Genomic DNA, 16644 nt, shown 5'->3' on the forward strand with positions numbered 1-16644 from the left:
AAGAGATGACGTTGTCCACCCTCCAGGGATTCTTTGAAAAATCACTTGATAGCTTCATCCAGTGGCAGAAACGGTGTCTGCTTTTTCTCCTGCCTATTTCCCGGTGATGACAGCTAGTCTTTTGGCTCTAAGCCTTTAGCTTTTTGGTTTAGTTGCCATTCTTCCCTCGAAGGCAGCTTTGCTAAAGGCACACAGAGTGCAGATTTTCTGTGAAGGCTGTGTGCCTCTATGGATCTCAGACCAAAGGTGGTAATTGACTGCACAGCCCCCGCCTTCCTTCCGTGGTGCTTTATTGCTTCATGCTTCATTCAAATGGCACCTGAGCCTCGAGCCTCCATTTCTGGCTGCAGTTGGTTTGAGCTCAGTTGGCCCTTGAGGGGAGGAGAACAGGCTGAGTGCCCCCTTCCATGTGGTTCTCTAATGACTGACAGCCATGCACTAATTGGCCTGCCTCTCCTTGGGTAGTTCCACAGCCTGTAATTGGGACTGATTCTGACAGCCTGCCCTATCAGGAGAGAGTGCTGCAGAAATGTACCCTAGAGGAGGGTATAATTTTCCCAAGATCAGTTTCAGAAAAGACAAGTGGAACTTCACACTAACGCTTTAGTCAAGGCTCCCCCTATTTTTCCTTCTAAGAGGAGGAGGTCTGAGACATATTAGTAACTGCTTATGCATTTGCAGCTTGCATATATTGAGTCAGTCAGCTTGGACTAAGTTATGCTGTGGTAACAAACCACTCCCACATCTCTGTGGCTTACAGAAACAAAGATCTATTTCTCGCTCAGGACACATGTCCATCATGGATCAATGACAGCTCTTCTCCAATCCATGTTTTCACGTTGACCTTCTCGGGAACATTGGCTTGTGGCAGAGGAGAGAGAGACATGGAGAACCATAAGCTATAGAAGTGACATGTCTTCTCCTCCATGGTTTATTAACCCAAGCAAATCAGATGTCACTTCCAAGTTCAACAGGCTCAGGATACATAGCCCTCCCACGGTTAGAGGCCTAATGTCAATAGGTAGGACACTGAAATTCTCCCCCGGGGAAGGCTAATCTTGTGAATCATATTGCACAGAACCCCTTGCATTTACAGTGAGGAGTCCATTGAGGCAATTTGGATGATCTGTTAAGCTCTCAGGTGTATAAAAGCTCTGTATCTCCATGTAAAGTAGAGACTGGGCCTCTACAAGCAGCATGATTTAGTGGCTGAGGTCTCGGTTGATTTCCACTTCTGCTTGTGTGACCTTGAGCATATTGCTTGAACTTTCTGAACCTCTAAATGGGCATATTAATGCCTACCTATTAAGGCTGTTGTGAAGATTAAATCAGAGATCCAGCAGGCGCATAATATGATGGAGATTTTACAATGATAAAGTAGTTCATGCTTGCCTTGGACAATTTGGAAAATTCAGAAAAATAGGAAAAAATTGATCACACTAAAGCATTTCTTGACACCCAAAGACAGCCAGTGTTAAAATTTTGGCACATTTCCGTCAAAAGATGAAGGCATGCTATTTTTAAAGCTACAGCTGCTTCTGCATTTGGATGGAAGGACAAGGAAGACATTTGCTGGGGAAGACACCTTAATGGGCTTATTAGTGCCCCTCCCTTGCTCTCCTCAGCTAGTCTGGATGGGAAACATTGAAAGAATTCTTTCCACACTAATCAAACAGAACTTTGAAAGCAGAGAGGAAGGGAGATTCCATTGTTGCAGCTCTGGAAGTTGGAAAAGAAAGAACACAGTGGGAAGCCTAAGATAGTATCTGAGATAGATACACATAGGGAGAAAGTGAGGAATACCCAGAGAGAGACAAAGACGAGGAGGGATGGAATGAAGAGCAGGGGACATGGAAAGACACAGAGAGGGGCATGCAAATGGGAGCCAGAGAACAGGAACACACACACACACACACACACACACACACACACACACGTAGAGCGTGAAACCCAGTGACACCAGCATCAGCCTCCCTTTTCAGTGACGAGAGAGAAGCCAGGCCGATTTTGCTTGGGACACAGGTGCTCAGTGTCCCTCAGAGACTGAAGCCTGATTTCTAGCTGTCAATATTTCCCTGCCCTCTGCTGCAGCTCACCACCCCCTAACTGTCCTCAAACCTTTAGGGTAAAAGTCTGTTTCACAAAACAGATGCTGCTTGTACCTTGGGGGAATGCAGGAAGGGTCCTTGTCCTGAGAAGGATAAAGTGGAGCTGTGCTGAGATCTTTCCAGGGGATTGATAACGGAGCCAAGAGAGGGTTTGGAATGAGACCTGAGGGGCAACCCCTAGAAAAATGAAATCCCCTTTCTTGGGGGGATCCTTGAAATTCCAAGGAAGATGTGTTAGAGTCCTGCATTTCTGTGAGATTTAGCTTTCAGTTATATTTAGGTATTAAAATCTGTGAATTGATATGTATTAACTATCAAATATAATCAAATATCATAATGATAGCTATATATTGATATATACCGGGGGTGCCAAACAGGTGTATACAAGTGGACACTTGGGTCGACATTGCTCAAGCAGTAGTTCGCCGTAATCAGAAGTGTCTGGGCGTTGATGGTAACCACTTTGAGCACCTCTTGTAATTGCAGACGTCATACGTGACTTGTATTCATATTTTCTTATTGGTATATATTGAGTATTACAATTTTAATATAGTTTTCCTTTCTTAAAATTGCGTATACATTTTTTGGCACCGTGTGTGTGTGTGTGCGCGCATTTATCATACTGTCCACATGTTGTGTATGCTGCTTTTTCTCCCAAGCATTATATTTCAAACATTCTCCCATATCATTAAAAACTCTCCATAAACATCATTTTAAGGCATTTACTTTTTAATAGCCATTGTGTTGCCCTTCCTCTGTTCCCCCTCCCCAGACCTCCTTCCTGCTCCTGCCAGCCACTCACTTTGTTTTATGAATTCTCCTGGGCCTCTGACAAGGTCCTTGGTAGGCTCAATTATGGAAAACATGGCCTGAGCCACAAGATGACTGATTACTGTGTTCCTCCTGCCCATTACGAGAGCCATCACGAAGATACTTGCATAGTGGGGGCACACTTTTGTTACTTGCCATTGTGGTTAATGAAAAGGTGAAATTGGAGCCTATGAGCACAACATGTAGGCAACTCCATAATTAGCCCTTTGGAAGGTGAAGGATCCACTTTAAAATAAAAGAAAATAGCTTTACTCCCACAATGAAATGGCTGCAATTTCCCAGCTAATGCCGAACCTGCAGTATTTCTGTGATTATGTCCCCTGGGTCTTCTATTCACTGTAATTTCTTCCTTTCTTTTTTCTCTCTTTTCTCTCTTTCTTTCTTTTTTGACTCCTAAGCAAATTCCCTTTTGTACAAAGAAGGCTAAATAATATTATTTGCAAACAGGAGGAAAAAGCTCTTACATGATGAATGCATTTTATTTTGAAAAGTAAAAATATAAAAGGGATGCAAATGATTAAGTTTGTATTCTAGTAGAGCTGTGCTGTCTAAAATTTGGCCAAACCTATGCATGTAAGACTTGGTCTTTCTTGAAAGCGCAGGTGGCCTGAACAAGGAAAGATGATTTCCTGGGAGGTGACTGAGAGCTGTAGTAATTCACAGGCAGGATGAGGCAACAAGGATGGTGGGGCCAGACACCCTGGTCTCCTCCCTGGACCAGACCTTGAGACTATCACCTCACCTCTGTGTGCCTCGGTTTCCTCACCTGTAAAATGCATGAAAATCCCTGCCTGATTGGCCTGTTGTGAGCATATGAAAGTGTTGAGCCCAGTGCCTGAGTCATGGTCAGGGTTCAACAAATACTAATTATTCCTTCTACCCTACAGCCATTAAATAAATGAACATTTAGCACAGAGAGAGTTAACCTGAGCTGACAATGATTCATTGGCTTCAGAAGACTTAAGGCTCCAGAAGTCTAGAAGACCACCAAAGTGAGAAATCTTTAGATTTTTTTCAAAGCAGCACTTTGAAGAGTTTTGCAGCAAACAACCTTGCAAGACAGGTGCTATTATCCTGTTTTACACTTGAGGAGACAGAGACTCAACAACTTGATCAAGGCCACGCAGCTTGTAAGCGGCAGAGCTGAGACTTACCTCCCATTCTGATTCCTGAGCCTGCGCTCATTTCTCTGCGCCTTTGTTCAGATCCTGTCCTGGTTCTACTGTGTATTCATTTTTCATCTGCAAAATGGGCATGCTGCTTGTCAAAGTGGTCAAGGGCTGACCTTTGTTATCAGACAGGCCAGGATTCAAGCTCCAGACGTCCCATCTCCTCGCTGTGTAACATCAGGCCAGGAACTTAACATTCCTGAACTGCATCTGTAAAATAAGAACCCTGCTGTGAACTGTCTCATAGATGCTGAGTGTTTGGAAAGCAAGTGTGTGCAGAGCCTGGCATCTTGTAAGCATCCAGGAAGATCATAGCTTTGATGATCTCTCCTCCTCTGTTTTCGTGAAGATGCACTGACGTCACAGACATGAAGTCTTTATAATTTGGGAAGTCTAGATTCAAATTGGCCCTTACTACACGTTTTCTTTCACTAACTTTCATACTCCTGATTACAATGGCCATGGGACCCTTGCCATCTTGTGCGAGAAAACCATCCTTATTCCTCTTCACGCTCTGAACTATCCCCAGAACTGAGGAGACAGTTACTGTATGAAAATGTTTGCAGGAGGCTCAGCAGCCAGTGCAGAGGCTTAAGCAGCAGTCCCCCTTCCTGATTAGTCCACTGCAGGTCCTAGGGAAACAGAACCCCCGTCCGTCAGCACAGACAGCACTGAGACCTGTCAGGGGCCAGGGGGAGAGGGAGGGCGAGTGGCTGGTCTGCGATTAAAAATTCACTGAGGAGCATCAGCCAACAAAGCGTGCCCTTTGAGAAGACTAACAATTGACTGCAGTGTCAATTTACTATGCAAGCCTGGGAATCTGTGCCCTGATCTGCACTTAGAGAAATCAGTGTCTGTCGGATCTGAGATTCAGACCAGGTAAGGCTGGAAAGGAGGTGTATGCCAGACCCCTGGGGGCCAGGGTTCCCCTCCATCTCCTTCTTTCTTTCCTTCCTTCCTTCCTTCCTTCCTTCCTTCCTTCCTTCCTTCCTTCCTTCCTTCCTTCCTTCCTTCTTTTTTTCCTTCCTTCTCCCTACAAATAATTCTTGAGTCCCAGTTAAGTCAGATTGTGATCTAGACTCTGAGCTAAAGAATGAATCTGACCCAGCTCTTGCCTCAAGGAGTACAGAGACGTAAAGGACAATGACACTCATTGATCAGCCGTGATAGAGGTTAGCACAGGTGCTGTGGGAGCTCAGCCTCGGTGGTGACGTGTGTGTGGAGGAATGTCTACGGAAGCCTTCCAGAAGAAGTGGCATCTGAGCTGAGGTTTGAGGTGTGTTGAACAGATGGCGGTGGGTCTTAGAAGAGCCTAGGCAATGATACAGTGACACTTGGGGGATACAAATAATTTGGCATGGGTGGACAGTGGAGTGGCAGAACAGGGAGAGCAAGAGTGGAAAAGGTGAGGCCAGAGAGGCAGGCTAGGGCTGAGGCTGGGCAGAAAGCGTCCTCGAGGCCGGGCTGTAGTGAGAAGAATGAGTCAGATAGAGCTAGGACATGTCTGACGGCCTTATATCCTAATTCTGCCATTTATTAGCTGTGTAGCTGTAGGCCAGTTTCTCACCTATGTAAATAAAAATTCTAACAACAACCTCTTAGGGCTAAACCTCTAAGCCAGTATTTGGCCCATTTGAGCACTCAGCAAATTATACCTTATTTTTTCCCCCAAATGTGGGAATTGGAGAGAATGTGGGACAGGAAACCAGGCAGACCAGTGTCTGGCCGGTAACACTTTTCTCTCTGGTGGAATAATCTACTGCCAAGCCCTTTGAAACTCATACTGTAGTTTGAACCATAGACTGTAGCCCCTCAGTTATCTCCAGGTAAATGGTGTGGTGTTTTCGGAAGGTCTCCTAGGGAGACGAAGGGGGAAGTTACATCACACATCTTATCAAACATTTGTAAATATCCTCTTTAAAAACATTCCTTTACCAGCTGTTCTTCTCTCCCACTCCCATTAAATCTCCACTCCTTCCGCCAATTCTTCTTTCCTACCCCAGGGACCCCATGATGTACAACTGCAGGGGTTACTCTTCACATTGTAGGAACTCTTCCTATCATAGCCTATGAGTCTGGTGTCCCTTGCTCCCTGTGAGGCTGTACTTGGTGACCCTGCTACATCCTCTTCAAAAACCCAACGCTTAGAATACTTAGCACACCATCCCCAGCAGACCAAAGCTATGTCAGAACATGTTTCCTGCCCCAACCCTTGGCCTTCTACCATCCCACCGCAACACTTCTCCAAGAGTGACTGTTCACCTGTGTGAGTGCGACCCTCTGCAAGGTAACAGGCTTAGAGTCTCCATTTTACAAAGGAGCAAATTAAGGTCTAAGAGGTGAGTTCACCACCGAGTTCACACAGTTCCCAAGAGGCTCAGCTGCCAATCCCTCTCCCTCATCCCGCTCTCTGCACCACTGCACAATATTTACCTTTCTATCCTATTTGGATTGTGAGAGGGAAAGACGATGCTCTATATTTGTATTGTATTTCTTGAAGGTTTATCACAATGCTGTGCGCATACTAGAGACGGAGTAAAGGAATTCGTGGCAAAAAAGATGAAAAGCCTTTAGATCACCAACGACACAGTCACTGATTGTGCTCCTGTTCCATGCAAGGCCGTTAATGCAGCGATTTAGTTCACAGCCTATGGTGCCAGCCGTCCCGTGTTCCAAGCCCAGCTCCATCACTGGCTATGTGAAATTGAGCAAGCTGTTAACCTCTCTGGGCCTCAGTTTCCACGTCTGTAATTTTGAGATAGTTACTTTATATGATTTTTGTGATTAACTAATTTCAGAGGTTTGAACATTTAGAACAGAGCCTGCATTTTAGGAAGTGCCATATAAGTTTAGGTTGTTAGTATGGCTAAAAATATTGGGCGCTCACTCTCCAGCTTGACTCTTTCTGGAGAAGAATAATAAAGGGAACAGTAGCTAGATTCCGCTCATTCAAGAGGCTTGGAGGCCTGGGCAAAGGTTTTGAGGGTGTTTTAACACCTTTGCTGATTAGTGAAAAAAAGAATTGATCAGTAGGCCAAACTTTTCTAGTCTTGGCCCAGGTGAGAATTCGATTATAACTGCAGTTTCAATCATAAACTCTGGCTGCCCCAGGGAGCACAGGTGAGTCCCAGCACCTGACCCCTGGGTGCTGACCTCATGCTAATTTGCATGCTGCATTCAAGTCAAGAAAATAGAATAAGTCAAGCAATGAGCGTGGAAGAGAAAGTCAGGACATTTTTTTTCCCTCCCCTGCATCTCACAGAAGAATAGAGTCCCTTAATGGAATAAATGAATTTACTCATCCATTACTTTAGAACTACTAACATTAAAAAATAGATCCCACATCCCCGAGCCATGGAAATTCCTTTGACAAACTCAAGCTACAACAGGAAGGCAATTTTGACACTTAAATCAGTGGCTAGAATTTTTATGAAACAATATGCTAAACTATCAAATCATATGCCCAGCTTCTACAAAAAGATGGAAAGAGATAGTTTCCCTGTATCCCCATTTCCCCTCTTCTAGAATACTATTTCATGGCTGGGCAGAGGCAGCTGGGCCTCCTCCTGCTGGAGAGCAGTTCCACTCTAGCCAGTCCTCTGCTTCTGGTACGAAAATAGCCAAGGTAATTGCAATGGGTAAGAAGAATTCTTCCCCTCCTTCCTTTAAATCTGTGGCATTCATACCATGTCAACCCACGGCCTAGGCACAGAGCTGGTCCTTCCAAGGAGAACACCCTGCAGGATGGTCTGCTCAGTTCATCACAAAATTATGCACCATTTGTGCTGTTTACGGTGCTGCTCAAAATCATAAATCCAAACCAATAAGGGCAAGGTGGGAATTTCTTTGAAAGGGAGCAGGGATTTTACTTTCCTAGACAGAGAAGTCAAGACATATGCATTTGCTAATACCTGCTTCCCCAGCCAGCCCATCTCAGCCTGATTTCCAACTGGGTAGCTCCCTGGCCTTAATGGGCTGTAAGGGCGTTCATTTTTGTTAATTTTGCGGCTGACAATTTCTTCTCTGGTTTAAGCGGCCTGCAGACGGTGATTTGTTAGTTCTCATTAGAAGGGAAAAGGTGTAGTCCTGCACTCCGTGGCTCTCATAAATCACATTTCCAGGTGGCTTTAGCATGCTAGGACATTTGTGAGGCAGGGCCTGACATGAATAATCCCGAGGATAAGATACCGTGTCGGCAGCAGCACTTGAAGCACTTCTACGATCCCGTCTGTGATGCACTGAACATTCGTGCTGAGGCACAGACAAAGGTGAATTAGTTCCAGACAAAAATGCATCACTGCTCTATTGAATAGTCAATTATTAAACACATAATGGAATCTGTGGTTAGCAAGGCATGCTAAAGATGTGCCATGTTTGCACAATTTCTAACAGCAAAGGAAGGCTGGCTTGTATTTTACAAAAATGAAACAATTCAGTGGTATTTCAGGTAAACTTGGAAACACACATCGTTCCTCCGAGGTAAGCGTGGAATTCCTGTTTGTTATTCACATTTTCTTCCGTTTCTCCCTTTAGTTAAACCTTGTGGCAGTCAACTCTTGAACCTCATCAGTCAGAAATTCTGGAGGGGATGAATAGGAGGGGATGGTCCAAATTGTCCAAAGAGGTACACTGTCCAATAGTCTTTATCTTTCTGGTTTGTTTTGGCCTTTATTCAGCATATGTGTGAATGTGGAGGAGTGTGTTTTGAAATTCATAGGACTTCAAGCAAAAAGTGCATCATGCAGATTGCCTTCCTACCCTGTATCCTGGCCTCAAATTCTCAAATGGATGCAAAGCACCAGCTAAGAGGCATTGTTCTCTTTGATCTAGCTGCCTTCCACGATGCCTGAAGTCATCCTGGGTTGCAAGAGGCTATTCAGTGGTTTGGATTCAGAGTGCTGCCCTTGCAGCCCGAGAGCAACAGTGAAGAATAAGGCCAAGCGCAGGTGCTTCCTTTAAACCTATCCGAGTCAATGGGTGCCAATTGTTCTATGTTCTGCTACTAGCTTTGTGTCTTTGAGCAAACAACCACCCCTCTCTGTTTTTACTCATTTATAAAATGGGTGGGATGATTTTTTTAAAATGATGATTAAAAAAAAAATTTGCTTGTTCATACACGCATTGAAATCAGATGCCAAATTTTGGATGCATCTGTGGTTTATTGAATAGTCCTAACTTGGGTTATAAACATGAGATGATTTCACCTTTATTTAATCATTGCCTTCAATTGGGTCTGTTGACTCTTTTGTATCCTTAGCAGCATCTTGGGCAGATTCCATCCATTTTCTGTCACTTTCACTTATTAGAACTCGAGTTCAGTTTAAAGTTTCAATCTGAAATGCCATTTAGATCACCTTTCCTCTCCTACTCCAGTAAAGACTTCACCCATGTGCTAAGGTCTGGATGTTTGTGTATGCTAAAAGTCAGATGTTGAAATCCTAACTCTCAGAGGGGATGGCATTAGTAGGGAGACCTTTTGAGAGGTGTTTAGGTCATAAGGGTGGAGCCCTCATGAACAGAATTAGTGCCTTATACAAGGAGACTCACAGAGCTCTCTCTCCCTTCCCACCATGTGTGGAGATGCAGCAAGAAGTCTGTTCCCCAGAAGAGGGCTCTTACCCCACCATCCTGCATGCTGATCTTGAACTCTCAGCTCCCAGATCTGTGTGGAAGACATTGCTGTTGAGAATAAGCCACCCAGTCTGTGGCCTTATTTTGTTATAGCAGCCCTCACAGACTAAGACTCCGTGACTCTCGGGACTTGTAGAAGGGAGGGTGGTATGGTTCGCTCTCCTGCACTTTAGAGTTGGGGGGATGGGGTTTGCTTTTCATGCACTTGCTCTCCTCCATCTCTTGGGTCCAAGGCTGAGGGCAAGGAGGAAGAAAGAGGGAGCAGAAGTCTTCTCTCACCCCTGATAATTGGTGGGTGGAAGGAGGCAGGTGTTCCTGGCCTCACTGAGGTTTGATGCAGTCCTGACTCTGGCTGGAGGCTGATATGGAGGTTCCCACATCAGTGATGTCTGTGGGCTTTGGAGGATGTGCTCAGCTTTTCCCTAACTGAGGACATTTCCAGAAAGGGACAGCCAGTATTTCCTTTATTTCATCCATAGTCCATGTTTCTAGCACTGTGTTTCTACATGAGTGGGGCATGGATCATAGCCTCATGTGGGCCACCTGGACAGTCCATAGTGTCTGTGTGTTCCTCTAACCTCAGAGCTCTTCTCAGGGCCATGAGGGGTCCCTCTCCTGTACCAGCTACAGGTTATGTGTGGTGGTTGTAGTAGGCTCTTTATGTGACCTTCGATTTTAAATGATAGCCTTGCCGGGTAGAGTACTGTTGGTTGTAGGATCATGGCTCTCATCACGTTGACTATTTTGTGCTAATCATGTCTGGCCTGCAAAGTTTCTCGTGAGAAATCAGCTGACAATCTTATGGGAGCTCCCTTATAAGTTACTAGTTGCTTTTCTCTTGCTGCTTTTAGGATTCTCTCTTTGTCTTTAACTTTTGCCATTTTAATTATGTGTCTTGGTGTGGACCTGTTCGGGTTCGTCTTGTTTGGGACTCTCTGCACTTCCTGGACTTGCATGTCTATTTCCTTCACCAGGTGGCCTTATGTAGTATGTGCCCCTGGGGCCCTGGCAGTCTCCGTGGTCATCTGCTCCGGGTGTTCCAAGAGTGTCCCTTGTATTATAGTTAAGCCTTGATTGCTATGGGCACATCAGTGGGTGGCATTGGCCCTCAGGCTTACTGGTTGTGGGTTTGGCCATGTCCACAGCTTACAGGCTGCTGTGAGGGGGGCTTACCCCACTGAGTGGGATTCACCCCAGTGGGCTCTGGTGACTGTTGAGACCGCCCTTTGTGTGTGTGGGGCTAATTGGGTGGGGCTCTGCTGTGGTCTGAAGCCAACCTCCAACTATGTTAGCTCTGGGACCTCTTAGGAGGGGCTCCGGTGCAGGCCCAGGTCACCATCGCCTGTAACTGGCCAGGGACTACGTGGTAGGAGCCATAAATCTATCCATGGTTGTTCACTGCCTGTGCTAAAGTTGGAGGCACATAGGAGAGGACACACTGCAACCTGAGGACAGCTGCCACCAGTACAAGGGCTGGGGTAACTCTGCAAAAAGTCAGGACACCACAGGCCTGCTTCCACCTGCCAGCTTCCTTAAGGTTCAGCCACTGGTAAAGCCTTGTGTGGTACATGAGTCGGGTGAAGCAGGGCCTCAGGGAGTCACTAGAGTGGGAAGAGTTGTGGTCACCAGGTTAATGTAGACTCTGGTTTGGTGCCAGTGCTGAGCCTGGAGCTACTCAGCAAAAGTCTCAGAGCACACTGAAGCTAGTCGCCACTCCCCTGTGTACTCTGATAATTTTCTAAGAAAGAGTGCAATGTGTGTGGGACTGACTGGTCACGAGAAAGTGCCTCTGGCATTGGGGGCATTGGGTAGGATGGGTTCCCAGTGAGTCAGCAGGGTGGAGCAGCAGAGCTCACCAGGCCAATCAGATTCAGATTTGGCTGTTGTGGGGGCGGGGTCAACACAGGAAAGATGGCTCCCGTCTGCCGGCTGCTCGGAAGTAGGACTCCACTCCGAAAATGGTGACTGTTCTCCAACTCTGCTCCGAAGCCACACACCTCAGTCTGCCCCCCGTATGCCTCCAACGCCTCCCGAGTCACTGTTTCTCCACTGGAGTCCAGGGTGAGTGCCTAAGAGTGAAAGAGTCCGTGTGCAGGCCCCTTAAGAGGATGCCTGGGTTTCCCGTCACCTTCTGTGCCACCCAGATGTTCAGAATCCCCCCTATTTTCACAGCCAGATGTTGTGGCTACTCTTTTTCCTAGCAGCAGTACTCTGGGTTGGGGAGGTCAGTGTGGGGCTGGGGACTCTCTCTGCTCCAGGGGAAGCTCCACGGCCAAGGTATCCCTCTCAGTTCTCAGCCACCACACAGAGGGTTTGGGGTCAGCTCGTTTTGCATCTCTACCTCTCCTACCAGTCTCGATGTGCCTTCTTTATATCTTTAGTTATAAAACTTCTGTTCAGCTAGACTTCAGATGGTTTTCCAGGTTGATTGTTCTGTAATTTAGTCGTAATTTTAATGTGTTCACAGAAGGAAGCAGGCCTAGTGTTTATTTACTCTAGTATCTTGGATCTCTCCATGAGTTCAACTCTTGAAGCCTCCTGTTCCTGGCTGTGACAAGGGAATATGATCTTCTTTTCCACCAACTTCCATTTTTATTGGGATAGTCCTCCTTGCCCGTATTAGGTAAACCGATAAGGCAGGGTGGCCTGTGGCTGTAGGTAGAAGGCCTGGTCCTGCCACTTCCCCCCAAAACCCTAGGGTATGTGTGTCTGGTTCTAATTGCTTTGGGCTCACTTTATAATGTAGAGTACATGGTGACTCTGTTTCCTTAGTGCTGGACTTTGCTAACAACCCTGGAACCACTGAAGAAATCCACAGTCAACATTTTGTTACTAGTATGGGCATTTATGTTTTCCTGATTTCATCCGATCCTTACAGAGTCACACGACTCAAAACGATTAACAGCTATTGAAATATCTGATGCCTAAGGGAGTTCTGGTTCTCAAAGTTTATGATTTTGGTTGGAACTGAGAGGTGTTTGTGTTTCCATATTAATTGGCAAGGTTGGTAAGACTTGGCCACTCTTCCTGGACCTGTTCCTGTGGCAGATACTGAAGGCTGGGTGACTGTGCATTTCTGTAAGGAAGTTCTGAAAGGGGGTCTCACCTGAAGGAGAGACCCATATCTGCGTAGGGACAGGGTCCCTGTAGTCAGGGAGACCATGGCTAATGGACCCCCTACCCGAACCCCACAGAAACAGGTTAGGCAGGAAGTACCTGATGAGGGTGGGTTCCACATTAAGCTTGCGAGATGGCACTGTGGGTTCTGCCACATGGTGGGGTGGGAGACCAGGAAACAGAAGAAGGCACCCTGAGGCAGACTCTACACAGAAGTGGAGGCAGTAATGTCTCAGGCGGTGAATTGTTTCCAGTCCTGTCACTTCTTGTGTACCCACCCCGAATGCTTAATGAAGTCTAAAGTAGGGGCCCATTTCTTGTCTCAGCTCTACATCCAGGCACAAAGGAAGGGGCTTTGCCTCTGAGTAGTCCTCCCTCTTCTCTCATCTCCATACACCTCCCCTCAATACGAGCGTGGGGGCGGCAGTTCTGCTTAGTTCAAACTTCTTTAGTAGGGTAGGCTAGGCTACACTGTGGTAACAAATTTCCAGATCTCAGTGGCTTAGTATAATAAGAGTTTATTGCTCACTTAGTCTGATATGGGTCAGCAAGGGCTAGCCTCCACCTACCTGGTGACTCAGGGCCCCAGGCTCCCTCCATCTTAGGATGCCACCCTCTTAACGCATGTCCTCTAAGATCTCCTCGGCAGAGGAAGAGGAAGAGAGGAATGGAGCAGATCTCTCGATGAGTCAACTTTGGATGCCCTCGGTTTTTAATTTCCTTAATGAACACTGCATTTCTTCACAGGTACTCCAGATATTTGTCATGTACAAGGGTTATTTCTATCTCCACACTAGATTATTGTAATGGACTTGCCCAGTGATGTTACAATGAGTTAGAACTGAACTTGACTGAGCCTCACTAGATCTGCTAAGGACACCGTGCATTTATGTAGCCCTTTTATTTTCTGAGGATTTTCAGATTTGTCATCTCATTGCACTTCCTCAAGATTTTTCTGAAACAAGAAAACCCACACATCCTCCCTGCACCGTCCAGTTGGAAAAGCCAGGTTCAGCAGGGCTCTATGGTTTACCTGTGCCCCACAGGTATGGCTGACGCATCCAATGGTCCAATGACAGTGAAATTAGGGTAACAACAGATGGATGGAGCCCTCATGTCCTTTGTGGATCCACTCTCTCCTTCCTCTTTGTCACCTCCTGTCCAGGCTGCTCCAACTTGAATTCCTTTACCACCTATCTAGAACCTGTCCTTCTGTATTTACTGCCACCACCTTAGATCTTGGAAAGTCCTAAGTATCCAATTGAATAACATAGCCATAATTCAGTCAACTCCCATTGAATACTTAATGACTGGATCATTAAGCAGAGCACACAGAGTTTGGAGTTGGCTGAATGTGTCCATTCTTGAAATTTCCAGAAGTTTTTAAGATTCTTGAAAATATGTTAAAACTGTCAAAAGTAAGAAGTTTGGCATTTTAAATTGTGAAATACAAATCATAGCTCTGTTTGGTATGAAATAATATAAAATTACAATTTGGGAGAAAAAAAGGAAGTAATAAAAGTAGAGACATTGAAATTAAATAGGGTCATTTGCAAACATGCATTTATCCCTACTCCCTCCTGAGATACCAATAAAGTGTCAGAAAAAAAGAAATAAAAATGGCATAATTTTGCCAAGACAAAGAAAACAGGAGCAAAGATGACAGTGGGTAAGAGAGATCAACACATTTGGGAAGGTGGGGTGTGGGTGGTGGAGACAGCTGAAATGCATAAAGTAGGGATGCCTGTGAGGACCTCATGATTCACCCCCAGAGCAGGAAGTTTCAGGGATGGAAAGGTCCAGGTACCTCGGAAGACAGATTGATAGACAGGTGGATAGAATGCAAGTCTGTGTAAGGAGCAGCTAGACCCCCTACGTCCTTTTCTTCGGCTGCCTATGGGAGATGGCTGTGAAGAAACTCTACCAGGGAGGTCCTGAACTCAGGACATCTGACATAGAGCAGAGGGGGCTCCGGAGATGGTGTTGAAAACAGAGAAATCGAGTCCAGGTCTGTAACTGACTGAGGAGAGCCCAGCGCCTTTCCTTTGCTCAGCTCCCACAGGAACGTTGGCTGTCTAGCTTATAACCCCCATGTAAAAGTCAGAAAAAGCATTGCAGAACAGGGAATAAAAAAGGTAGAAATATGACCGAAAAAAAGAAAGAAAATTATGGACTCAGTCTACAAGGTCTAAATCTAACTGATAGGAGTTCCAGAAAGAGAGAACAGAAAAGATTGGTGGGAGGAAATTTTCAAAGACATAATAAAAATACATTTCCCAGACTGAAGGACTTGAATTTCAGACAGAAAGAGGCTGTCATGTGCCCAGCACAGTGGATGAAAAATGACCCACACCAAGGCCAGAGTACTAGACATGAAGCAAAGATCCTAAAAACTTAAAGAGAGAAAGGGGAGAGAAGGAGGGAGAGGGGAGAGAGAGAGAGAGAGAGAGAGAGAGAGAGAGAGAGAGAGAGAGAGAGAGAGAGAGAATCATATAAAAATAAGTGGGAATCAAAATAACATCAAACTTCTTAACAGTAACCCAGGATGCTGGCAGATAAGGAGCAATCCTTCAAAATTCCTTAGGGGACATGTTTTCCAGTCTAGAATTCTGTGCATGGCCAAACTGTCGCGGATAAAATAATTACCTCTCAGGCACTCATTTTTTAGAAGGGTATGCTCCAAAGAAATGAAGGAGTAAAAAAAAAAAAAACCAAACAAAAAAACCCGCAAAACCCACCCAAAAACAAAGCCCAAAAAGCACGGGATCCAGGAGACCGAGGAGCCAACATGAGAGAGGTGAAGGGGCTTTGCAAACTGATGACAAAGGTGTTCTGGGTGACAGCCATGCAGCAGCTCTAGGGAACAACTTTTCAGATTAGAGCAGGAAGATGGGGGGATCTAGGAGAGGTATTATCAGGAAGAAAAAAAAACAACAAAAGGAGCATAGAGATGACCTCATATGCTTGACTGTGATGAGAATTGCTTTATAACTGGGTCAATATTTAGCATGAATTAGTGATTGATGTCCAGAAAAACAAGAAAATGAAAACATCACAAAAAACGAAAACGTGTACAAGTAAATAGATGTAATTATAACATACTATCTCACTTGTGAATGATATTTATATGGCTCTAGAAATGTACACACTATAGTAATTCATTCAAAAAATTGTGATGTGATTCTGTTGGGAGGATGAGAAGGAAAGTTTGTGGGATGGCAGGGGGAGAGGGTGGGAGCGAGAAAGACTCAGTCCTCCTCTTTATAATCGAAGTTGATGGATATTTTGCCTAAAACAGATCAAGGACTGGCCTTACAAGTGTCTCGCTTAGAGAGATAAAGATACACACCAGAAAAGACATGCAGAATAGTTGGAATTTTTTTCCTCTGAGGAGCAGGACTGGATTAGGAGGGATGGTGAGTCAGACAGGTGCAGATCCGGATTGGGTGGGGCCCGAAGCTTACACAATTTTGGGGCCCTCTAATAAAAAGAATTACAACTGCAAAATGAGGAACAAAGATTGTGGATAGGTTAGTCCAAATGAGGGGCTATGAAGATTAAGCATCATTCATTTCCTGGTGCAGCTACCTCTGAAGTCAGGAGATGCTGTTTGTCATTGTAAACTTTATGGCATTATTTATTGCTTAATACCATGTATGTGTATTGTTTTATCTACATTTTTTTTTTAAAAAGAGTAAAACAGTACATTGCTAAAACCCAGCTGACTTGGTAACTTGAATTAAACCATTTCTACTTGGCTTTATGTAGTGCTGTTGGGACCGATGTGT

The sequence above is a fragment of the Rhinolophus sinicus genome, chromosome 5 (genome assembly GCF_057876585.1).
Source record: "Rhinolophus sinicus isolate RSI-liver-muscle chromosome 5, RSI-T2T, whole genome shotgun sequence".
Taxonomy (NCBI): domain Eukaryota; kingdom Metazoa; phylum Chordata; class Mammalia; order Chiroptera; family Rhinolophidae; genus Rhinolophus; species Rhinolophus sinicus.